At 40.5% G+C, this 26257-nt stretch overlaps 1 pseudogene; it reads left to right on the forward strand.

Annotated features, from left to right (window-relative positions):
* The first annotated feature begins 299 nt into the window (after positions 1-299).
* On the forward strand, positions 300-2584 carry LOC113433533 (NADH dehydrogenase [ubiquinone] iron-sulfur protein 3, mitochondrial pseudogene; annotated as a pseudogene).
* The last annotated feature ends 23673 nt before the right edge of the window (positions 2585-26257 follow it).

Raw genomic sequence — 26257 nt, forward strand, 5'->3', positions numbered from 1 at the left:
TCAAGGAAAAGAGATAGCATGGATAAGAAAAACGTAACCAATGCTCAATACCTGCTGCAAAATGTATATATGTATATATATTTATGGTATTCAGCTTTGTTCAGGTATTTTCCCACGTCGTTATAGTTGTGCTTTTAAATACCATACATGTAAGTAAAACTTAAGAAAACGTATATATATTTGTTTATATGTTTGTTTCTTTTTAAATGTTTTAAATATATGAAACTTAAATAAACTTTATTTTTAAAATTAAAAAAAAAAGAATCTGGACTGTGAATTGGGCTTCTGAGACGGTGGGGATGCTCGCATCAGTTTGAGGGCTAGCCTGGGTCGGGCTGAGAGCTGCTGGGCGCCCTGCAGTCCTATTGCAGACTCGGTTTGAAGGAAATTCTTCTGCTGAAACTAAGCCCACAGTTAGACCCAAGGATGAAATAGCACAGAAACAGCTATCTGCCTTTGGATAATGTGTTGCTGAAATACTGCCTAAATATGTTCAACAAGTGCAGATAACATGTTACAGTGAGCTGGAAATTTTAATTCATCCAGATGGAATCCTTCCTGTGATAGCCTTTCTGAAAAATCACACATATGCCCAATTCAGAAACATAGTTGACCTGACAGCAGTCGATATTCCAAGTCGGCAACGCCGTTTTGAAATTGTCTACAATTTCTTATCTCTATACTATAATTCCCGAATTCGTTTGAAAACGTATACTGATGAACTGACACCAAATGAGTCTATAATATCATTATTTGAAGGGGCAAATTGGTATGAAAGAGAGGTCTGGGATATGACTGAAGTATTCTTTGCCAACCACGAAGGCAAACCATGAGGCGAATCCTTACAGATTACGGTTTTGAAGGTCATCCTTGCAGGAAAGATTTTCCCCTTTCTGGATATGTGGAGGTCAGATATGATGATGAGGTGAGGCGAGTGGTTGCAGAGCCACTGGAATTGGCCCAGGAGTCCCGCAAATTTGAACTGAACAGTCCTTGGGAGGCTTTCCCTGCCTATCACCAGGCTCTCCAAACCTTGAAGATAGAACCAGGAGAGAAGAAAGGAGATGGGAAACAGCAGTATGCATGCACGTATGTATGTATGTATCGGAGGTGGGATTCAGCAGGTTCTGACCAGTTCTGGAGAACCGGTAGCAGAAATTTTGCGTAGTTCGGAGAACCGGCAAATACCACCTCTGACTGGAGATTTTACAGTATCCTTCCCCTGCCACGCCCACCAAGCCACGCCCACAGAACCGGTAGTAAAAAAAAATTGAATCCCACCATTGGTGTATGTACTGTATGTTTGTCCCATGCATGTATTTTGATGCCTTCAAGTCAGGATTAATTTCTAGAAACTGTATGGGCAAGTTCCTGCAATTTTACAAAACTATCCATTACCCAATGGCCTTATAACATGCTCAAGCTAGGTAGAGTGAAGGGTTAATTGATTTATTAATATAACCACAAGGGCTTATGTTTGTTCCAAAATAGATCTAGTCATGTACAGAGTTAAATTATCTCTATTTACAGTGTTAAACTCTCTCTATTTACTCTACTTATCTCTATTGTGAGAGCATGGAAACCTAGGCTGTTAGTTTGTCTATATATGGTCCTTCAAGAAAAAGAGCTGGAGAGAAAGTGCAATAGAAAGTAAGCCTCTCTATTATAGAACTCAGTGCCAGAGCTTGGCAGCAAAGCCAAATCTCCCAAATATTAATCTGTTGCAGCAGCTAAGCCCTTCCTGCTGCTGCGGTTTGCTTGACCAAGGGGAATGGGCTAATGGATTCAAGACCCCTTGCCAGCACTTTGCTGGTATAAGAGCTCAAAGAAATACCAGTATTTTCTGGAGAAAGCAGGCAGACTTTGTATTGTTACAGTAGCTGCTGTTTCCTCCTCCTCCTCCTCCTCCTGAATCAGAGTTTCCCCCCACTTCTCTATTAAAATGCTAGCCATACATTCTTGAGTTGGCAAAAAAGTATGCTTGCTTCAAATATGCTGTCCCCATTTCCAATCTCTATCTTGCCTCTACCACCTTTGTTCAGACTCATAGCCAAATGATGCTTTTTAATTTTGCATATGCAGCTTGTGATAAGCAAAACAACTGGTTGATTCCTTTGGCTTTGCTCTTTTTCTTCTTTTCCATGACACAATCAGTGAGAAAAACATTTGTCAATCATAGGGTCACAGAAGAAAAGATTGGATTTTGATCCAGAATTGTTAAGTTCCTACTCTAATCTCTTTCTTGTACCCTTTCTTCACATTCTACCATAAGCAAAATATAAATGAGGGTTTTAAAAGTCAGGAAGAAAGCTGGAGTCACACACAGCTCTTTTATTTACGATTCCCTTCCTTCTCTTACCCTCCTTATATTAACAAGAAATGCTGACCTGCTGGTTCCTTCATACTCTGTCCCAGAACCAAAAGAGTGAAAGTTGGTCCTCTTATTCCTCTATTGTGCTACTTGTGGACTTATCCACAAACCTCTTTGCTCTTGCTTAAGGACACCCCTCTTACTTTTAGTTGTGGCTATGTTCTCATAATGGAACCTCCATCTAGAACACTGAAGCCAAGTGGTCTGTCTTGAAAGTGGCAGTTTCCCTGGGAAAATGGAAAGTACTTTCCCATATGGGCATTTTAAGTCATATAGAAGAAGACCATTTAGAGCTTCGCTGCTGTTGGTCCAATGCGGGACCATCTTCTTCACTGGCTGCTGAGGTTTGAGTCTCCAAAGCCATATGCTTTGGCTGCCAGAGAGAACAGAATCTCATCCAGCAATTTTGTTCTGTGTGTCATTTGGTGGAAAGCTAAATGCAGGTCTTCCATACATTCCTTTGATGTATGAGCCGCAACACTGCCTGACATACCTCATTGCCAAGACAGCACTTTTTTAAAAAGTAAATTCCTCTCATATTAAGAATGGGACTTTGATTGCTTTGTGAATGACCCTTGGCCTTCCACTAAACTGGTAAGAACCATAGAATTGGGGCATTTACAGCATTACTGGCTGAACAATCTGCTATTCACTTGATGCCTCCAGTGTAATGGGTAGCAAAACATAACTGATGTTATATCTTGGGGCTTCTGTTGGATACTACTGGTTATTCATTCAGTGGAAAATGCTGATGGTAGTAGTATTGCAGTCTCCTGCTGGGAAAAAGATGAAGGCAATGTCCTTGGAACATAGCAGAAAAAAAGTTACATTTGCACTGTGATTGCATACTGCCACAATCATCAGTAAAGAGATTTTACTGGATTAATGGTTGCTGAGTTTTATGCAAGCTTTATGAAGTCAATTTATCACAGTTTACACACAAACATACACGCACAGAAACATTCATTTATTCTTAGCGTGATTGGGGTAGGTGGAGAGAAACAGAAATATTAAATTCATCCATTTTAGATTAGATAAATTCCTAAAAGAACAGGTAAGAAATTGGAGAAATGTAATCTTTTTAAAAAATGAGTATGGTAAGAGCATTATTTGGAATCAGATCTGCTTCATACCATCAGTACCCATTGTGGACTACCCTGAATGACCTCAGTGCTCTCCTCTCTTTGTCAGCCTTACTCTGTCGTGGAACAGATGGGGATTTGAACCCAGGACTTTCTATCTCCAAATTACATTTTTTTGCTAGAGAGTGTGTTACTTGGTGAGATAGAATTGTTTTGGGGAAACATCTTTAGTGATTTTTAATTTGTTTATTTGTTTAAGTGCTGGACTTAATGGCATTTTATTCAGAATGGTACTTTATTTTCAGAAATCACTAGTGATCCGGTCAAGTTGTGTGTTTTTTTATGCACAATAGTACTTTGTTTCAAAATCTGTTAAAATGCTCATCCTTGATTATCTAAACTAGCACTGTATTTTTGAAATTTTATTGTACTATTGTATTGAAAAAGATATCCAAGCCAAAATATCAGGAAACTACATCTAATTCCTCAGATTATTCAGAGAATAAGGAATTCTGTATAATGAGATCTCAGTGAAATAAATTTTGTTTACCATGGAAAATGTGCCTCACTAATGTCATGAGGCAGATAGCACTATTGCTCAGCTTTAAGCTCCAATTACTTGCTTCTTTCAACTTCTTGTCATCACTGCCCCTGGTGATGCATAAGATAAAAGGCTGAGAGGTCATCCTTACTGTTTAATGAAAAGTGATATTAAGGATAATGGCTTGCTTATAAGGACACCTCCAGATCCTGGTAATAACTGTAAAGAAATCATTCTAACAGTGAAGAAAAAAGAGGATTCCTTCCACATAATCTTTTCACTGCACTATGTTTTAGGAAAATGGAAGCTAAACATGTACTTATTCCTCTTACTTCTCTTGTTTTTCCAAGTCATTTTGGAATCTTGTGGAAGGGACCAGCTTGACATGCCCACCAGGTGTGGCATTCTAAATAAGGGAATTTAGGAGACAGAATGACGAAAAGTCCTTCCTCCTCTATCCCTGTTCAAATGCAGAAAACCAAACGCACAGATATAGAATAGGGTCAACAGTAGTAACTGTGAGAAGGATCTTGGAGTCTTAGTAGACAGTCATTTAAATATGAGCAGTGTGCAGCAGCTGCCCCAAAAGCCAACACAGTCCTAGATTGCATTAACAAAGGCATAAAATGAAGATCAAGTGAAGTGTTAATATTGCTTTATATTGCCTTGGTAAGACCCTACTTGGCATATCGCATCCAGTCACCACAATATTAAAAAGCTGTTGAGACTGTAGAAAGGGTGCAGAGGAGCAACAAAGATGATTAGGGGATGGAGAGTAAACTGTAAAATATATGAAGAACAGTTGTAGGAATTGGGTACGTCTAGTCTAATGAAAAGAGGGCTAAGGCTGCCATAAAGAAAAGGGGGGCAGGGTTGTCAACCTATTTTCCAAAATACCTGAAGGCAAAACAGGAAGCAATGGATGGAAACTAATCAAGGAGAAAAGCAATCTAGAAATAAGGGTAAATTTCCTGACAGAGCAATTAATCGGTGGAACGATTGAAGTTGTGGTTGCTTCATCACTGGAGTTTTTAAAGAAGAGATTGGACAGCCATTAGTATGAAATAGTATATGACCTCAACAGTGAAGAGGATGGAGTGGCAGCTTTGCTTCGATTGGGAGGTCAGCATGGCCTTACTGGGACTCCCAGGGGCAGCTTCTATTAAGTGGGATTGGGAAGAATGGGGTGAAAAGGACAAGCAACTATGGAGGCAAGCCATAGTATGGAACCTCTTCCCCTTCTGTCTTTCCATTTTTTTCATACTTGAGCTTCCAGTAAGGCAGTCTGATAAAGAGATAGCATTTTCCCAAATGGGCACCATTTCTATATGCTTATCCCAGAAGCTCATTTGTATTATGGTACACCTCATCTCTGTGACACATTCTGAATAACAGATAGCCCTCCCTCCAAATAGTGTTTTAAAATGAGGTTGTATAGGACAGCCATCTTAGAAAAGAGCCACATTATTTGTGAAACATTTGCCTGTGACATTCCATATCCCAAGGTAGATAATTGAAGCACATATTTAATGTTAAAAGTGTTTAACATTAAGAACACTGAGCCAAAGCCAAGTCCAAAAATGCTCTAAAATTTCTAGCATTCTGACAAATTGGACATCAACAAACACATAGGCATAAGCAATATCTACATACTATGCAAAAGAGACAATCAATAAGCCAAAAAGGGAACAAAAAGACTTAAACACCTCTCCACCAACAATCAACACTCAGATGAGCATAGATTAACTCCAAGATTCAGATCAGACCATCAATCAAGCAAAACTACCCCAATCAAGAAACTGCCAATTAAGCCCAACCAATTGCCATTGGGGCAGTAGAACCTCCAAGACCACTCCTACAAACACTGATAGGATAAACACTAGAATATAAACTGAGGGCAAACCTGACTCCTAACTGGCACTGATGATATTACCTAGTTTGGGCAATGAAATGTTTGCAAGAAAAGAAGCTCACAGCACCAACTTTATTTCAATTCTGAGTTACAAATATTCTCCTTTATCAGATTTTTTCCCACATTTTTTAAAAGCGAAAAACCATTAGGAAATCTCAACTAATAAACTAGATGGCATATTTCCAGAAATGAGGTAACTGAGAGACATGTATCCAGATATTGTATGCAAAAGACAGAGTCACCTTATCCATTTATTCAGGACAGCAACAATCACAGAGTTCTGGTGATTAGAAACTCACACGCACCCTTTTGAAGATTGTAAGATAACAGTTTGGAATCACCTTATGGATGTGACTGCAGTAAACTATGCAGATGCTGAAAGTACAGTACTGAAAAGGCAACTGAAAAAATGTACCTGATTCTGGACTAAACCTAGAGAATTATGTGATTTTAATCTCAGACAATGCCTGTGCAATGATTGGCAGGCAGAGTGAAGTTCTGAAGCTTCCAAAAGAAATGAAACTGTGTGAAAATGTATGGTGTTGGCTGAGTGTGCCACTTAGCACACCTGGCAGCAAAATATGGGCAAGGACTCTTTTTCTTTGATCCTCTCATTATATAGATGTTTTTCTTGCTTAAGTTGAAGGATAGACTCCTTCCACTGTGTTTCATCCCAACCCTCATTCATGGAGCCATACCGCTGGTGGCATATACTGGTCATATAATTCCATGCCAGGGTGATTGTGTATTTTAGATTCAATTTGGGGTTATTATTCAGCAAAAAACAAAGTCAGTTTGGGGAAATCAGGCATATTTTTTTGCAGAAAACAAGAGGAAGTAATAAAGGAGGCAGAGGAGATTGAAGGCTGCAATCCTCTACAGTTGCAATGGCTGCTTACTCACTTCCCCCTTCCCTGAGTCTTAAATTGTAAGGAAAAATGCTAGATGCAGTTTGGAAGATGATTGGAGTACAAGTGATGTGGGAAGAATGCGTCAGCAAAGTCAATGGCCTTGAGGTAGGAATAATATGAATACAAGGATGACAATTGCCAATATTTGGCGTGCTTCATTATTTACATATCTTTGGTTTGGATTTGTGTAAGGCTGGTCTTGGTCCTATTTTCTTAAGGCTGAAGAGATATGTGCTGGTGGTGAAGCAACAAGCAAAAACAAACACAACCGTGTATGCTATGCTATGTGTAGTGCAATGAACAAATCATATTCCTATTTCTGTTTCTGATCTATTGGCAGGGGTGTCCTCATAAATTTAAATGGTGTGGAATCTAGATATATTAAAGACTCTTTCCCTGTAGATAGATAGATGATAGATAGATAGATAGATAGATAGATAGATAGATAGATAGATAGATAGATAGATAGATAGATAGAGAAAGAAAGGAAAGGAAAGAAAGAAAGAAAGAAAGAAAGAAAGAAAGAAAGAAAGAAAGAAAGAAAGAAAGAAAGAAAGAAAGAATTCTTTATTGGCCAAGTGTGATTGTACACACAAGGAATTTGTCTTGATGCAAATGCTCTCAGTGTACATAAAATAAAAGATACATTTGTCAATAGTCAAGAATCATAAGGTAGAACACTTAATAATAGTCATAGGGTACAATAAGCAATCAAATCATACTAGGAAACAGTCAATAAAAATCGTTAGGATACAAGCGACAGGTTACAGTCATACAGTCATAAGTGGGAGCAGATGGGTGAAAGGAAGGATGGGGGGATTAATAGTAATAGTAATGCAGACTTAGTAAATAGTTTGACAGTGTTGAGGGAATTATTTTTTTAGCAGAGTGATGGCGTTCAGGGAAAAATGTTTCTTATGTCTAGTTCTATAGCGCAGTGTGCAGTTTCTTATGTCTAGTTCTATAGCATCGTTTTGAGGGTAAGGGTTGAAACAGTTCATGTCCACCCTTCAGATCCCTGTTTTTTTATTTGGTGCTACAATAGATACTATATGCCTAGTGGTAGACCAATGCTTTCACTAACTATTTAATTCTGCTGATCATTTTATTCTTTTTTATTATTTGCATGTCAACATTACTTCTTCCAAATGGAGCCCAGCTCATTATACTATATATGTATAAAAACATGCAAGTAATAGAAGCTGTGGACCTAATCCACACAACACATGGAACACAATGAAGATCTGAACTTGCTTGTTATTACCTTTATTGTCAGAGTACAACATGTGTACAATGAGATTGGCTGAGCCTCCCTTCATGCACTCCCCCCACCCCCGAACTCACAGTGAGGACAGAAGTCCCTAACCTAGTCCTAATCTTATTACAGTATGTGACCTTGTTGCACAACGTGCCGGCCCCGCAAATCTATCATACTATGTTGACATGAAGTTATTTTCTGTTCAGAAGTCTGACAGCCCATGAGTAGAAACTGTTCTTCAGCATGTTGGTGTGGCTGGCTATGCTTCTATATCTCCTACCCGATGGTAGATGGAAGAGTGAAGAAGTGCTGACCAGGGTGTGATTCGTCCCTGAGAATTTTCCTCATTTTTCTAAGGCAGTGAGCCCATGCGATGTCATCTAGTGGTATCAGGGAACAGCCCACCATGTTTTGTGCTGTGCTCTCACCACTCTCTGTAATGTCTTTCTATCCACAGTTGTCAAGCCAGCATACCACACTGTAAAGCAATATGTGAGGACACTTTCTATTGTGGATTGGTAAAAGGAGGTCATCAGTCGTTGTTCCACTTTATTCTTTTGCAAGAATTCCTGTTCCCTGTTTTTGTTGCTGTAACCAGCCTGCGGTTAGTAAACTGAAGAAAAATGTCTTTAGAGTGGTAGAACAGGATTCATTCACTTTTTATTAGAACACACATACCTGGACACACATTTTGTTCTGTATGTGAACCGTATGCATTGAAATGGATTGGTCCATTGCATTCTTTATTTTTCAGAGTGTATCTTTGCAAGGATACAGTAGATCCAGAATTACATATTTCCTATTTTGGTAACAATTGCCTGAACATAGTTTCCTGCTGAGCCCAGTTATCTTACATGTTTAACTTCTCAGAGTTACCTGTTTTGTGCATCCCATCAATGACAATTATATGGATACTTTGAGTTTGAACGGTTAATATGTTACCCTCCATGGTATTGTCACCTACAATAGATTTGCCAACACAGTTTTGTGGATCCCCCTATTACCTCATACCAACGCACTGCAACGTATTGATTAGGATATTATGGAAGTTGAAGTCCGTACATTTAAGATGCCGCAGTTGAGAAACACTGTTTTGGACATTCAAAATGTAACCAAAGAAAACATCAGGAAAAACAATTTTCTGAAGAGTCCAACCACTTGCATTTTTCTTGCAACAGTACTCCAAGTACATTATATTGTCTTAAATTGAGGTCAGGCGTAACAGTTTCATCTACATATTCAAGTTCATGTCAGTTACAGCTGATTTGCATTATTTTAATCATTTCTGTATTACTTATTAGGAAAAGATATTGCAGTTGCCTGACATTTCATTGGTCTGCCATAATATCATTTAATTATAGCTTGAATCTTAGCATCAGAAATTTTGGGGTCATTTGTGGTCGTACGTGGAGGACTACCTATATGTTGGTTAATGCATCTTTGCTCAATTCAACAAAGATGTGTTGGAGGATACAGCACAGATGAAGGAGGATGCAGCACAGGTGAAGGATGGCTGCGTTGTTGCACATTTCCATTGAACAGGATTTTTTTTTTGTTGAACATCAAACCCTTTCATTTATAGAGATTCTCTGTGCATAATGTGAATTAAAATCCTATACTTCTTTTGGAAATATTTCTGACACAAAGCTTTATTCCCTATCTCTGTTGACAATAGTCTCAATCTATTTAATACTATTTAAAAACTTGCACAGAGTTTTTCACAGGCACAGCACAATCTTTGGCATGTTCACTTAGAAACAATTTCCAGTTCAGTATCTTGATGGCCACTGTAATCAAAGTAATGATTCATGATCATTTAAAGGACGAATGGACTTGATGCAGAGTTCAGTTTCTAAGATATATCAGCAATGTATATGTATGCTCTTTGTATGTGTGTTACATATATAGGCACATACATATATAAAACATATACACACGTACAAATGTATACATATACATGTATACACATAGCCATGGCTGTAGAGACAGAAAAGAATGCAATGCAAACAGAAAAGAAAATACATAATATAATACAAATACACACAAGTCCTCGACTTAACAATCATTTATTTAGTGACCATTCAAAGTTATAAAGGCACTGAAAAAAGTGACATGACTTTTTCTCACACAACGATTGCAGCGTCTCTGGGCACATGATCAAAATTCTGATACTTGACAACTGGCATGTATTCATGACAGTTGCAGTGTTATCTTTTGTGACCTTTTTTGTGACAAGCAAAGTCAATGGGGAAGCCAATTTCACTTAACAACAACTGCAGTGAAACTCAACAACTGTGGCAGGAAAGGTTGTAAAATGGGGCAAAACTCACTTAACCATTTTGTTTAGCAACAGAATATTGGGCTCAAGTATGGTTGTAAGTTGAGGATTATTTATAAGTTAAGAACTAAGGGTGAAGAATAAAGCAATGCTGATGACCAATAATACCAACTTAGTTAAATCAATATCCTGCTGAGATTAAAAAAAAAAACTTTTCTTTTAATTCACAATAATAAAATTAAACTTTTTGATAGTGCAATTCAGTGGTCATTTCCTATTCTGTGGTCTGTTCCTATGAAGTATTTTGGGGATTGTGAATTTATCTTACTTGCAGAATTCCTCTCCCCAATGTTCATCTTAACTATATGGGACAGAGTTAAATGAACTATCTATATTAGGTTCCAAAAGCTTCTGATTTCTGCAAAAGTCCTTCAGAAGCATACACATTAAGGATGCATCAATGCCTAAGTAACCCAGCTTATTTAGTCTTGTAGTTTCTTCAGCATTCAGGTTTTCCTAGGCTTCTGTCAGTTAGATTGCAGTTGAAAATCAGAATAATTGAAATGGAAGCCCAAAAGGATCTTTCATGACTAGGACCTCTGGATTTGCTCCTTGGTGCGCATCAATTAAACAGCAACATTGCTAGAAGAAATACCCAACAAAAATAGGCCACAGTAATGCTAGAAGGGCAGTCATTGCCCTTCGTCTCTAAACAATACCATCTATGCTTTGTATTGACAATATTTTTTAAAAAAACACAAGTTGTATTTATAGTACTAATTGTGTTGAAATTTACTATTTATGCATTATCTTTGTGAGAAAGTATGTTCTAAATCTATATCCATGCGAAATGTTATATTGAGAGTAAATATGTCTTGCACATAACACACAAGCTTTTATAAAACTAAGGCTGAGCCTATCCATGGATACAATTCAGGGACATGTTCACCTAACTGAGAAACATGTCTCCCCTTTCAAGTAATTTTCCTGGTCTGTTTGAGAAAGAATACAATCCATATAGGAATAAATGTAAGGAGAAAAAAGAGAATAAGTTTCCTTTGCCAAAGGGGACAAGAAAAATATTGAAATGTATTTATATATACATAGATGCATACAGATGCATACATTTAGAGGCTGCCTGATTCCAGATGATTCTATGTGGCTTATTTCCCCAGCCTGACATACAGCATCTTGGAACAAAACACCAAGGCTAAGAAATACAATATAGCATTGGATTTTGAGGAAGCAGGATAGAGAGAATAGTGACAGTTCTGCACTTTAGTGTTGAAAAAGACACCTGAGAATATCATAGCCAAGAAAATAAATAAATGTACAATTGGATCAATTAATCTTATGTAAGGTGCAAATAACTAGACTCAGATTACTATACTTTGGACATATTATATGAAGACCTTTTTGGAGAAGTCTATAGTGCTGGGACAAGTAGAAGGGAAGAGAGGAAAACAACGAAGAGCAACAAGGTGGATGGACTCAATTATAACAGCAATGAATGCACGGTTGGAAAATACAAAGGACTGAACTGGAAACAGATTCTCCTGGAGAAGATCTATGTCATCAAGAGTTGACATTAATTTGATGGCAAATAATAAGACAAAAATCATTAGCATAATGATGATACCAGACCTTGCATCAACAGATGTCCTTGTACAGCAGTTTTTACAAATGTTAAAAAGAAGGCTTGAGAGTGATGAGGCCTGAGGCACTGCACAAATGAAAGGTCAAGGCCTATTTCTCACTGAACACAAAAGGAGGAGAACCATCACAACATGGCCTCCTCGCCCAACTCATTCCAAATGATGACTCTGTACTGTACCCCTTTCTGAAGCTGACTGAAATGGGTTTAGATGACCTTTCTCTAGGATTCTCTGCAGTAATATCTAACCATTTTCTTAGCAATGTTAACTAAAGTGGGGAAGTTAAGAGACTGGACAATAATTATCCAGAATTGTTGGGTCTCAATACCCCACTATTGGTGTGAGCATACCATTATCTCTTTTGAGCTCAGAGGAACCACTTTTTTCTGTTAAGTCAACACCACTGCATGGATTGCCTCAAAATGATCTGAAACCTTAACAACCTAGGTGAAATTCAAAGGATCCTGTGTACGTCATCAAGAGTAACAGGTTCATACTTATTCCACGTAAACTAAAAAGACTGTCCTAGAAACCTGAACTATATTTGTCCAACTGGAGTCCAATTTTAAGCAAATCTGATTTTCCTAAATTTATGCTGATGTGAATCGCCCAAAAATCTAGTATAAAGAAGAGTAGCCTTATGTCTTTTAAACCAATTGTTCCCTCACCGAGTCTATACGAACAGTTTGAATAGTTTGAATGTGCAAACTATTGAAAGCAATGCAATATGGATGGATATAATCTGTGTTCAAGTCTCTATTCACATAAATAACTTACTCTGTCATATAAGATTAATAGTACAGGATTTTTTGTTATAAAAACATTTTTAAACCTTGTTGGCTGTCCAGACTTTTTGTTGAATGGGTAAAATGAATTAGCTATTGAATAAATAAAGGTGAAATACTCTACTATGCCAATAGCCAATTTAGCTACTTAATAAAACTAACTCAACACACCAACAATTACCAGCCATTACCCATTACACCAACAATTATGGGAATAATGTAAATGTGATAATTATTAGGCTTTAGAAAATAGCAGCAAATGGTTAGAAGTTAATGTATTATTAATTATGGTTCAGCTGTCAAAATATAATGGCCAGTCTTAAGCAGAGGTGGTATTCAGCAGGTTCTGACCAGTTCTGGAGAACCGGTAGTGGAAATTTTGAGTAGTTCGGGGAATTGACAAATACCAGAGATTTTACAATTTTACAATGTCCTTCCTGTGCCATGCCCACCAAGCCATGCCCATAGAATTGGTAGTAAAAAAAACCCACCACTGGCCTTAAATACTTGATTTATGCATATTTCTGGCTAGGAGAGCAAAAAATGTTTATAGACAAGCCAAAAATAAAGTTAAAGTCTCTTTCAAGTGGGACATGACTTTGGGTGACTTTGTGTACACATCACTTTTTAAAAATAATAATTTAATTAAATCTTACAATTGAATAAAAGCTAGTACAGACTAAAATACAGTGAAAATAAGTGCAGAAAGGAAAAGAAAAATAGGAAAAGAAAAAAAATAATATAAAAGAAATACTTTCCACTTTTCACAAAAAGTATAAAAATTTTATTGGCTAATTATATTTTTTTTAAATACAGCAAATGATCTCTTCCAATATCCTATCTTTTATTTAAAAACAAAATCTTAAAGCCTCATCATTCAATTCTGGTCAGTAAAAATTCTTTAAGCAAATCCAATATAAGAAAGTTATCCAAGTCAATCTTTTGGTGTGTTTTTCTAATAAGTCCTCTTAATTATTAAGACATTAGATGGTTGTGTATCTACAAATCATCTTTTTCCATTTCACTTTTTTAGCCTATCATTTTTTAAAATTCACATCCAAGTCAATTTCAGTCTTGTAGAATTTGTAGAACTTGTTCCTCTCCCATAACATAGTTTCTTCACAGTGTATCTATAGTCACAGACATTCCTAAAATTAATTTCTGAGTCTATTGTACACAAATATTCTTCAGTACTCCCAGTGTTAAAATATTTTGTTCCATTCTGGCTTAGCAAATTGAATTCATGTGTTTTCTCCTTTAATTGTAATATTTAGTCTCCCTCCCTCCCCCATTCTCTAATGTCCAAGCTTCAAAGTTCCATCCTATCATTTTTTAAGAATGCAAAATAACAGCAGTTTCCACAGGAAGGATTCTTATAATTAATTTCAGAATCTTATTTCAAATCTATCTGCATCCTTAGCTCATCTATGACTTTCTAAAATCAACATTCTAAGCAGCTAATGACTGAAGGAAATTGACCCTGTGAATGCCATAAAGACTTGATGTTTTGAAGATTTTTAATATTGGAATACCACTAAAAAAAATTCCAAATGTAATTAAGAAATGAGCCTCGGCCAAACTTTTATCCATATAAGCTATATTATGACTATAAGCCTAGCTAGTCTTCAGCCATCAACTCATAAGCTGACTGCAAAAATGTCAGTTCGAGCAGTATACTCATGAGAACTAGCTGTCTAGAATACATGTTGGCAATCTCACAATCTTTCCTTTCTCCAAAGAGATCTTGCAGATCAGGACTCACCATCTGGCTGCCAATCTTAGATGTAATGCTGTCCCCTCTCTTCAGGGAAGTCTAGTTCACCTTGCTTTCACCTATAGTCCCGCTGTGTGGAAACATCCATATGGTTATATGGCATCTATACTATCTTCTGTCAGGATGTTTTTCAATTTTTCAATCTAGTATACAGCACCAGCATTTTCTGGAAACTTCCTACTGAAGTACAAATCAGGCCTGATCTTATGTAGCTACCAAACTTTTAAAAATTCAAATGCAACAAAGTGTATTCAATTCAATGCATAGTATAATGACAGCATCTTAATTATCTTGTCTGATCTTGTTGGACTTATGTAAATGGGCAAGGTCCTCATGACCATCAGGTAGGTCACCTGTATATTAAATCCATGTCCACCTTGGATGGCTAAGACCTCCCAATAATGGTTGGATGCTGCTGCTGAATTCTTTGATAACACTTAGAGAGGCTAAGCAGTAGAAGAAATAGCTTCACTATTATTATTTGATGCCTATAAAACGTAGCAAGAAACATGGCTGGTTGAAAATGAAAATCAAATTAGTTCTAAGATTTATCATAAAAGGAATCTTCTCTCTTGTCTTAATGCTTTTTAGAGGAAATGAAAATATAAACTTTTTAGAAATCCATTTTGGTGAACATAATATTTATATTGACATTAAAGGGAGTGCTCACTGAATGTCCATAAATAGGACACGTTTGTTAAGTGAGACATTATATGATCATGACTTGTGAATTTACTGCCAGCTTCTCCACTGACTGCTGGTCAGAATCCAGCTGCAAAGGGTGCAAATGGCAATCATGTAACCATGGGACACTACAGTGGTCATAAAAGCCCGCCAGTTTCAAAGCGCCTGAATCTTGATCATATGGCTGCAGGGAAGCTGCAGTGGTTTAACTTTGACAAAGACTATGTGTATAAGCAGAAAGTAATAGTATAATCACCATTAGAATTTCAGCACAACAGAATTCTTGTGGGAAGAACATAAACAATTGGGTAAGTTATTAGATTGGATTGATAAGATGTTTCATAGAGGGAGCTGATTATATCATGGGTTTTGCTTAGGACCAGTTGCTACTTGCTGTTATTTTTATCATTTATTAACGGTAAGATAAAGAGAGCAGTTTGGTCTAGCGATTAAGGCTCCAAACTAGAAAGTGGGAGTTTGTGAGTTTAAGTCCTGCCTTAGCAGTAAAAACCAGCTGGGTGACTTTTGGCTAGCTCCTTTCTCTCAGCCCAGCCCACCTTACAACATTGTTATTGGGAAAATAGGAGGAGGAAGATGTAATTGAGTTATTTGTAAACATAAAAATAGCAGGATAAGGGTAAAGGTTCCCCTTGCACATACATGCTAGTTATTTCTGGCTCTACAAAGAGCCAAGCTGAAGAGCCAGCATTGTCCGAAGATGTCTCCGTGGTCATGTGGCCGGCAGAACTAGATGCTGAAGGGGCATGGAACACTGTTACCTTCCCACCAAAATGGTTCCTATTTTTCTACTTGCATTTTTACATGCTTTCGAACTGCTAGGTTAGCAGAAGCTGGGACAAGTAATGGGAGCTCACTCCATTATGTGGTGCTAGGAATTTGAACCGCCGAACTGCCGACCTTTCTGATTGACAAGCTCAGCATCTTAGCCACTGAGCCACTGTGTCCCTTAATAGCATGATACAAATGTATAAATAATATTAGCAGGATCATGGCAGAAGGAATTTGAAAAAGAAACTGATTGCATATTGGTAGAAGAAAACCAATATGTGGATTAAGCAGGCTCCATAACAGCAAGTTTCCAAGAACAGAAGTGTGACAGACCCCATCACTCAAATTTCACATAGTGGTCTTGTCTTTCTTTTTCAACGTTAGACTTATACTTGTTTATCCTTCACAGTTCCTCCCTTCTACAGTTGGGTCAGGTTTGTGTTTCAGGGAATTTCATAGTTAATGTGCCTAATTATTTGGCTTTCCTGTTGTTGGAAGAAAAATTTGGTCCAGTTCCAAATTGGGAGAAAGATGCTGGAAATAAAATGGAGGCAGGCTGCAGGAAAGGAGGTCTCTATTTATTTGGTAGTCAGAAACTAGTGGTAGCAGCCTGTTCTGGTGTGGCTAAAAAAATGGGGTCAAGAGTAGGTGGGCTTTTATACATTCTTTGGGGTTTTGTGATTGAGATGCCTGTTGCTATGCAAGAATATGTCCTTTAATATTTTAATGGTTGTTGCCCCCTATGGGGTCATGTAGGGGTCATGGGTGGCTCTACTGGCAAAAGGGGAAATGTAAATCCTAGATGTTTTGTTTGCCTGAGCTAATCTTGTCAGTTTTGTCTCCTTGTCTAATGTGTTGCTTATTTGGAGTTTCTGGCTGTTCTTTGCTTATGAACAGAATGGCCCAGCTTTCTGGATGGATATAAGATATCAATTCCTAAAAACTAGTCTTCTTCAAGTTTCTGCTTGAGACTGTTTTCCTATAGCAGGAAGACTGGGGCTGCTTTCTGCCTTTAAGAAGATGTCTTTCCTCTTCTCCTTCAGGAGAAATATTCTATTCTGCCCCCTTTTAATTAGAAGTAGTAGCAGTAACAACAACAACAACAATAATAAAATAACAATAATATTCTGGTGAAGAGAGGTTTCCTATATTGTTCTACTTCTACTGCATTCATTTATTCAAAGTTTATGTTTCCTTTTTAGGAGATACTATAGCTCTGGCAGGGGAAAAAAAGCAAAATGAAAACAGCCTAACCTCAGCAGAAATACTTAATGACAGCCTGTATCATGTGTAATGAACCACATTGAAGATCCTGTCTTCCCAGTTCTCTTATTTGTGTTCACTTTTGTTTCATTCTTTTGAAGTTATGAGGGTTTGTAAAAATATGTCCAAAACTGCTGAAATTCTGGAAAAGCAGAAACAAATTATTTTTTGTTATCTGATGTTTTAGGACAGTTCTTGTATTTAGTCTTTCTAGCTTTCTTCAGCAATCATCCTTGGACTACAGTCAAAAGCCAGACAGAAGAAGAAACAAATGCTGTTGATTTCAAGAATATATCTTTAAATCTCAAAAATTATACACACCTGTATAAGTACTTAGTTTCATTCTAACTTAAAAGCGTCTTTCTTTCACCTTCAACTTGAAACTTGGTTTGAGCAGAGCAATAAATTGTCAACTCTTTGCAGCACCCTGTAAAAACACAGGAGGTAACTATCTAGATTAGAAGATATAAAGCATTCTCCCAAGGACTAACATATGCTAACTGTGTGATCTGCTACAGCTTTACAGTCATTCTGAGGAAATGTTTGGAGGTTGGGTGTTTACTTCTCCCTGGAGTTTTGGTAGATATCCTAGGGATATTGCATACTATGTGGAAGCAATTATCTCCTAAAAATAAGTTGCTAGATGTACTCTTAATCATTCAGGCAAGCATTACCAGGAAAGGATTTACCCTCTCATGTCCACTAATGATGTAAATTTACATTGACAGGTACATGGAATAGGGCTTTCCCACATAGTCTAACCTCAGTGCAGTAGCACAAGCTGAAAATGTACAATATGGGCTTTTATGTGAATAATATTAAAAACAGATTTGCGCTTGGTCTTGGGATATGTGTGTTCATTCTGTTGTAAAACAGCACACTGCCTTAAGCTGTACAGTACAATTGTACTGTGTGTCTGTTATTATCCATTGTAAACAAGGTGTGGAGAAAGACTGCCAGGTACAGTCCACAAAGAAATGTGGTAAGCCATGTGTGAAAAATCGCACGCTAGAAATTAACACACAAACAAACATTTTGATACAATTACTTAATAGGACATAATCCAACCTACATAAAAATTGAGTGGACACATATAGTCCACTAAATCTTGATTTGCTCAAACTGGATTGTTTTATATTGCAGTCAGTAATGTTTACAGTTTTCAACTGCACACACAGAAGAAATTCATGTCTTTAAAAAAAACTCCATTATCTGTAAAAGCTCATCCTGGGTTATGTGTTAAATGATAATTTTATCTCCCTTCATTATTATAATCATCTGTAGAATAACTTACTTAGATCTTTTATTTTATGTGTTTTATTGTAGAGGGGACATTTTAAAGTAAAAAGACAATCTGAATTACATTTAACTTGGAAAAGCAGCTTAGTTGTAGATAGAACAAATCCCCAGTACAGTAGTTTGATTCATGGGATAATAGCCATAGTATTCTATAAATTAGTACTAGGCCTCTATTACTGCGTCATTAAATGAGCCCACTGTTCTGTTTCTGAGATAAACAGATCAAGCATTTGATGTACGGAATGCACCCATCCTTAGAAAAAGGCACTTTCTGTCCCAAAACATCAAGAATTCTACAGAAAAAAATAAAGGGTGGGCGAAACCTGGTCGGTCAATCTCATTGTTTCCTATCACTGCAAGGTAGTCCTCAGCTCACAACAGTTCATTCAGTGACCATTCAAAGTTACAACAGCACTGAAAAAAAGTGACTTACGATGGCTTTTCACACTTATGACCATTGTAGCATCCCCAAGGTCACATGACCAAAATTCAGATGCTTAGCAAAGTGGTTCATATTTATGACAGTTGCAGTGTCCCAGGGTTATGGTATCACCTTTTGCAACCTACTGACAAGCAATGTCAATGGGGATTCCAGATTCATTTAACAAGCATGTTGCTAACTTAACCAATGCAATGATTCACGTAACAATTGTGGCAAGAAAACTCCTAAAACGGGCCAAACTCGCTTAACAAATGTTTCACTTAGCAGCATAAATTTTGGGCTCATTTGTGGTCGTAACTCGAGGACTACCTGTATTAGGAACAAGTACAGTTGTCACACATATAGACTTAAGTGATACTATGCTAGGAATTTAATTAAATGCAAGCAGGTCATGACAGCCACCCCCATCTTCTTTCCATCTGGATCATGCAGTTTAGAGGATGGAAATTGGTAAAGAGTATCAGCTTGTAAAAGGCTGGTTTAAGACTTTTGAAATGGATAGCAAATTGTAATAGGGATATTCATTTTTGAAGAACACACAGTTAAAAAAACAACAACCCCTAATGATCACTATGTAAAACAGAAAAAGCTACATGGAAGAGAGGAAGAAATATGTTCCTGAAGAGACAGCGAATACTTAGCATGCTTCAGTGACCTTCATCTTTTCCATTCTAACCTGGTTGAGATGTAATCTCAAGAAATAAGTAGGACTTGTTTTCTCAATCTTTTATCTTCCTTTTATTGCTTTCTTCCTTTTCTCTTCTTAAAATTATAAACAATAAAGTAAATGGAAGCCCATGATATACCGGTTGAAATGCCTAGAAAATCCCCAGCAGTCAGCTAGAGGCAAATGGTCTTTAACATATTTTCTGTAAATGAGGAGGAAGCCATTTTCAGTTGAATAATAGTTGTGGTTTTGTTTAACTCCCATGTGTGAATGCAACCTCTTGTTGTGAGCAGAGGTTGCACCACTCCCTAGCTGCCTTCTGTTTGATAATACCAGTACTTTTGTTTGGTCGTGTCCCTCATTGTCCCTAATACATGAGTATTAGTTATTTCAGTTGGAACAGTGAACACTTGAAGAAGCAATGAGGTGAGTGGCACCTGAGCCATATAATAATAGATCAATAAGGAAGCAGTTGTTAACATCAGCCTTCCCATCTAGCATGCATCCAGATGTATTGGACATCAAATCCTGAACTTTTGAGGTGTAGTTCCAACATCTTTGGAGAGTCAAGGTCCTGCCACCAGCCAGGAAATGAGCTTGAACATTATATTCAAATTGAGATTTAGTGTAATTTTTTTTCTTGGTTATATATCTGGCTGTATTTTATAGAAACACTTTATTCTCATATCATGGTGATGTCTACAGAATATGCATTTTTCCCACAGAGCCTTTGGAAGCTACCACGAAAGCTGCTTTCTCAGATGTGAATGATTAGCTGACCCAATATTGAAGTTCACCATTCCATAAATGCTCACTCGCCACAGAAGAGGCTAGAGAGCTTGAAACCCCAGACATTCAAATTTACCTTGTGTAACACACACACACACACACACACACACACACACACACACGTTTCAATTAAGCAGACAAATAACTGTGAGGGCCCATTTTCACTGATAAAACTGCTAGATATTTTCCTAGTGTTGCAAATGCAGTTTACATAGGTAGAGGTGATCACTTTTATTTTAAAATATTTAAAGAGCTGCACAATCCAATCTCCAATGTCCCATCTAGTTTGGCCATTACTGTGCTTTGCAATTCTTTTCCTGCCATTACTTCCCATTATACTTGTTAGACTGATTTATTAGACAAGGGATTCAACAGTTACATAACATATTTGCAGCATTGTTCTCAGTTGGAAGTATTTGGAAGTTGCCAAATGAATACAGTAGACTATAGGTAACTGGGGAAAAGTGGATCCGGTATTTGAGGGAAATGATCTACCTTGAAAAAATGTACATACATACACACACACCTCATATCTTTTTGCATGTTCTTTACATAACATATTAAGTGTTGAGTCTTAGTGTGATAGTTCATTTCAGAGATATTCCTAAAAAACAGAATTGTCTCAAGCCAACTTTTATTGCCACTGTCCTTTTAATAAGATGTTTGTGTATGTGTGCTGTGAATGTGGAAACTGTTAAGTTTGAGCAATGAGAGGCTGAACCAGAGCATGAGTGCAACAGTACTTTATTTTACAAATAAAGGGCTGACCGTGCTTGCCAAGCCTGGAACTGGCTGCAGCAATCAACAGCCAGTTGGACCCGCAGCCTGCTTTTATAGCTGGCTGCTGGGGAGCCGACCAATGGGAATGGGGGAATAACGCCCACACAAAGTGAGTGGACCTGAGTGAGAACTCCTTGAGTCCTCAGGACATAACACCCCTTCCCCCCAGATGCGAACACGCATAGTCCTTGAGGTAGATGGGGGGTTTGTGTTGGCGCCCGGAGCGGCGCAACTCGGGAACATTGTCTGACTGTTCGGTATCAGTCTGTGACGGTTGAGCTGGCATAGTGTCGCCAACCTCTCTCTGGACTGGGCATCCTCGGAAACCACCGGGTTGGTTTCTGGAATCAAACTCTCGTGGGTTGGATCCGGTTGATCAACTCTCTGGGCGCTGTTGTCCGAGTTTGGGCTGACGGGCGACCGCTGGCGCAGACTGGTCACTGGGTGCGGTGTGGCTGGGTGGCGGATGGGACGGTTCCCCTTGACTGGAGACTCTGGATTCTTGTTTGCGAGGTTGCTGAGGCGCCTTCTGGGTTGGTCTATGTGTCTCCTCCAGACGCGACCATCCTCCAGCCTGACTCTATATGATCTCGGCCCGGTGGCGGCGATGACCTCGCCGGAATCAAAGTGGGTCCCCAGCGAAATTCCTTGCGAATATCGGCTCCTGTAACATAAAATGTCTAACCCCGAAGTGGAAGCGAGGGGAGAGTCAGGGCAGTATTGTGGGTGCAGTCTATCTAATACAGTCCTCAGGCGCCGGCCCATCAGAAGTTCCGCTGGGGACTTATTGGTGACTGCACAGGGGGTTGAGTGCTGGCTCATCAGGAACCGTGAGAGTTTGTGGTGCCAGTCATCTCTGCCAAACCTAGCGAGGGCCTCTTTGGTGGTCCTGGCGGCCCTTTCAGCCAACCCATTACTCGCAGGGTGAAATGGGGCTGTGAAAATGTGGCGAATGCCTAGGTTGGCTGCAAAGCGGCTGAATTCTACTGATGCGAACTGTGGGCCATTATCGGAGACCAAGGAGTCGGGTAGTCCATGGGTAACGAACAGGCGCGTTAACACGTTGGTGATTGCTAGTGTGGTGGTGGTGGATAGCTGCTCCACGTCTATCCACTTGGAATAAGCGTCCACGACCACTAGGAACATCTTTCCATGCCGGGCCGGCCAGATCGATATGGATTCTAGACCAGGGCGCTGGCGCTCTCCCATCTGGTAGGGGTGGCAATGGGGGAGCAGGACGGGATTCCTGGCAAATGCTGCAGGAACTTACCCAATTGACAATGTCCTCGTCTAGACCCGGCCACCACACGTAGCTGCGTGCCAAGCGCCTTCATTCTCACAATGCGGGGTGTCCCTCGTGCAAGCGCTTCCAGGACTCGAGTGCATGGCGAGGTCGGGATGACCACTCGAGTGCCCCACAGTAGACAACCCTGCAAACTGGACAGCTCCTGCATGCGAGTCTTAAAGGGTGTGAATTTGTTATCAACATTGCCTCCCGGCCACCCCTCCTCACCCAGTCGAGCACCTGGGCGGCGTTTGGTCTGCCTTGGTTTTGGCGGCGATGTCAAGGGCGGTGATGGGCAGGTCCAACTGGGTGATTTCAAAATGGCATTGACAGGAGCTGGGTCTTCAGCCGGAGCGGGTAAGGGCAGCGACTGAGTGCGTCAGCGTGGGATAGAGTTTTGCCCGGGCGGTGGATAAGTTTGTATGAGTAGGCCGCTAGGAAAAGTGTCCACCTTGTCATCCGAGGGAGAGGACTTGAGGTGTCTGTTTGTATGCCGGCCAGTAGGCCCAGGAGGGCTTATGGTGGTGACCAGTTCAAGAAGTGGCCAAAAAGGAATTCGTGAAACTTTTTCACGGCTGCAACAGCTGCTAGGGCTTCCTTGTCTATTTGGCTGTAATTTCGCTCCGTGGCGAGGCGTCCTGGAGAAAAAAGCGATGGGGCCTCGGCGCCATTGGCGAGTCGGTGACTAAGGACCGCCCCAATTCCAAAAGGGGATGCGTCTGCTGCCAGTACTAAAGGAAGGTTGGGGTCGGTGGATGAGCACTGCCTCTGCGTAAGTAGTGATTTTGGCGTTAAACGCCTGGTCTTGGGACGGCGTTAAACGCCTGGTCTTGGGACTCCTAAACTTTTATAAAAGTTTAGGAGTCCCAAGAAAGCTTGTAGCTCCGTTTTGGAGGTCGGTGTGGGAGCTTCGTGGATCGCCCTGACCTTGGACTCCAGGGGTGAATGCCGGAGCGTCAATTTTATAACCCAGAAAGTCCACCTGTCTAGTGGCAATGGCGCATTTTCTTTTTTTAACTTGAGGCCATGCTGTCTGAACCTCTCTAACACTGCTCGCACTCTCTGGAAGAGTTGGGGTCTGTCCCTGGCCGAGACCAAGATGTCGTCGAAGTAGGGTACTACACCAGGAGGCCCTGTAAAATCCGCTCCATGAGGGATTGAAAAATACCGGGGCAACACTTACGCCAAATTGGAGGCGCTTGCATCGGAAGGCACCCCTGTGAGTGGCGATGGTCTGAAGTTCCGCTGTTTGGTTATCAACAGGGAACTGTTGATATACTTGAGACATGTCAATTTAGCAAAAATACTGCCGGTTCGAATGTGTGCAATAAGTGCTGAATGGCGGGCACGGGGTAGGCGCTAACTTGTAAATATTTATTGATTGTTGTCTTGTAGTCCGAGCAAATTCTCAGGCTACCATCTTTTTGAGGGTGTGACAATGGCGTCTCCCACTTGGCGAAATCTGTTGGCTCAATGACCCCTTGTTTTAGTAGTTTATCCAATTCAGCGTCTAGTTTTGGTCGAATAGCAAATGGAACTCTCACGTGGTTTTAATCTGATTGGGACTGCCTGGGGTCAACGGTGAGCGAGATGGGGTTCCATTATAACACCCCAGCTCCTCGCTGAACACATCTGCGTAATCAGCGAATAAGAGTCAGTGTCTGAGGTTGAGACAGCATGGACTCCTGTTAACCCTAGGCGAGGTGGGAAACCAATCGAGCCCCAATAAGGTGGGTAGATTGCGTTAACTACCACTAGAGGTAGGTGGCCTTTAAAAGCTCTAAAACTGACAAAGAACTTGCCTCTGCCGATCACGGGAATGGCCTTCCCCTGGTAGTCCTTCAGACCGAACTGGCATCTCTGAAGCCGGGTAGTAGATAGGCTGGGGTGGAGTCTCTTGAGGGTGTTCCACGAGATTATTGAGAGCGCTGACCCTGTGTCAACCTCCATGTGGCACGGTTTACCTTCTAGGAAACGGAGAGAGAAATTTTACTAACAGAGTGGCAAGTCGCCTGGCAAGGCGGTGCGTCGACAGTTTAATACTTGCCTCTGAGGTCCCGAGTGCGAGGACGGGGGTCTTTGTGCAGTGCTTTGGGGGCTTGGCAGACTCGCAATGTGCCCCCTCTTATGGCAGTTGTTGCAAAGCGGCTCCTTTAAACTTGCAGGTGGCTCTTTGATGTGATCCCCACAGGCTAGGCACAGGGTGATGTGCTTGGGTGGACCGGCGTATTCTTGTTTGGCCCCTACCTGCGACCGTCTGTCATTGGTGAGGCGATGGACATCGTTCTCATCGTTGTGGCCTTCCTCCGCTTCCACCTCTTCGGAATGGACTGGGAACGCTGCTAGCTTGGCGCTTGGGCCCTGAATTTCGGTGGCTGAGTTCGTTGCTAGCTCGGCTGCTAGGGCCTCCTCTACCGCTTGTGTGAGGTTGAGGTCTTTTTAGCTAGATCGCCTCTGTAGGATGAGATCCTTGACCCCACAAACCAATTGATCGAGGAGCATGTCCTCCAGGTATGTTCCAAACCCGCAGTGCAGGGCTGCTGTTCTGAGGGCGGCCATATATTGGTTGATGGTCTCCTTACTTGATTGCTTCCTCATTAGGACGTGAACCTCCTGGCGATTTGTGAAGGCCTGGGAGGCGTAGTGGTTTGTGAGGATCTCAAGCAACTTCCCGGACCACGGAGCGTTTTTTAATTCTCTCGGCGCCACGAGTGCTGCAGCGGTATATAAAGCGGTGGCTCCGCATGGTAGATTAGGAAATAGGATTTTTCCGATGCTCTCCGCATCCGACAGGCCGACCGCATCGATGTAATGATTGAAACGGTTCTTATACGATTCCCACTTCTCTTCGTCTGGTTTAACGCCGGGAATACTGGATTGGAACTCATGGTGCTGGAGCGGCTGGGCTACCTGCGGGAGAAATCTCTCTGGGACTACGACGCTCGTGAGTTACTAGTGATATCAGCTCTGGAGAGGTTTTTGCTACCCTCTCTTTCTCTCTCTCTGGGTTACCACGTTGGCTGCTAGCCGTTGGAGGTGTCTAGATTGCGCCAAAAAAAGTGGGCGTTAGTGACTCTCTACAGCGCTGTGCTGTGATTCCTACTGGCTCGAAATTCAAATGACACCCGTTTGAATTTCGGCGCCAATGCAAGCGGCTGCGGCTCGCAGCACTTCACTTTCCCGTGGCGAGGCTAACAAGCGGCTGCAGCGCTTCTAACTATTTGACTCAGACCGCTTTCTCTGGCTGCGGATCTGCGTTTGCTCTTTTTGATCGCTCGTTTCACTAGCTGACCGCTCTCTCTGGCTGTGGATCAGCGTTTCCCTTTCGCCAGCCGATCGCTCTCTCTGGGCTGTAGATCGGTGGCTAGTGACTCAGCGGTTGCAAGGTGCTTCTGGTAGCCATCCCATCCTCGTCGCCAGTGTTAAGTTTGAGCAATGAGAGGCTGAACCAGAGCATGAGTGCAACAGTACTTTATTTACAAATAAAGGGCTGACCGTGCTTGCCAAGCCTGGAACTGGCTCGCAGCAATCAGCAGCCAGTTGGACCCCGCAGCCTGCTTTTATAGCTGGCTGCTGGGGAGAACCGACCAATGGGAATGGGGGAATAACGCCCACACAAAGTGAGTGGACCTGAGTGAGAACTCCTTGAGTCCTCAGGACATAACAGAAACTCTTAAAGTCTGTCATTCCCA

This window comes from Pseudonaja textilis, chromosome 2 (genome assembly GCF_049901715.1).
Source record: "Pseudonaja textilis isolate UNSWEBS1 chromosome 2, rPseTex1.2, whole genome shotgun sequence".
In the NCBI taxonomy this organism is placed as follows: Eukaryota; Metazoa; Chordata; class Lepidosauria; order Squamata; family Elapidae; genus Pseudonaja; species Pseudonaja textilis.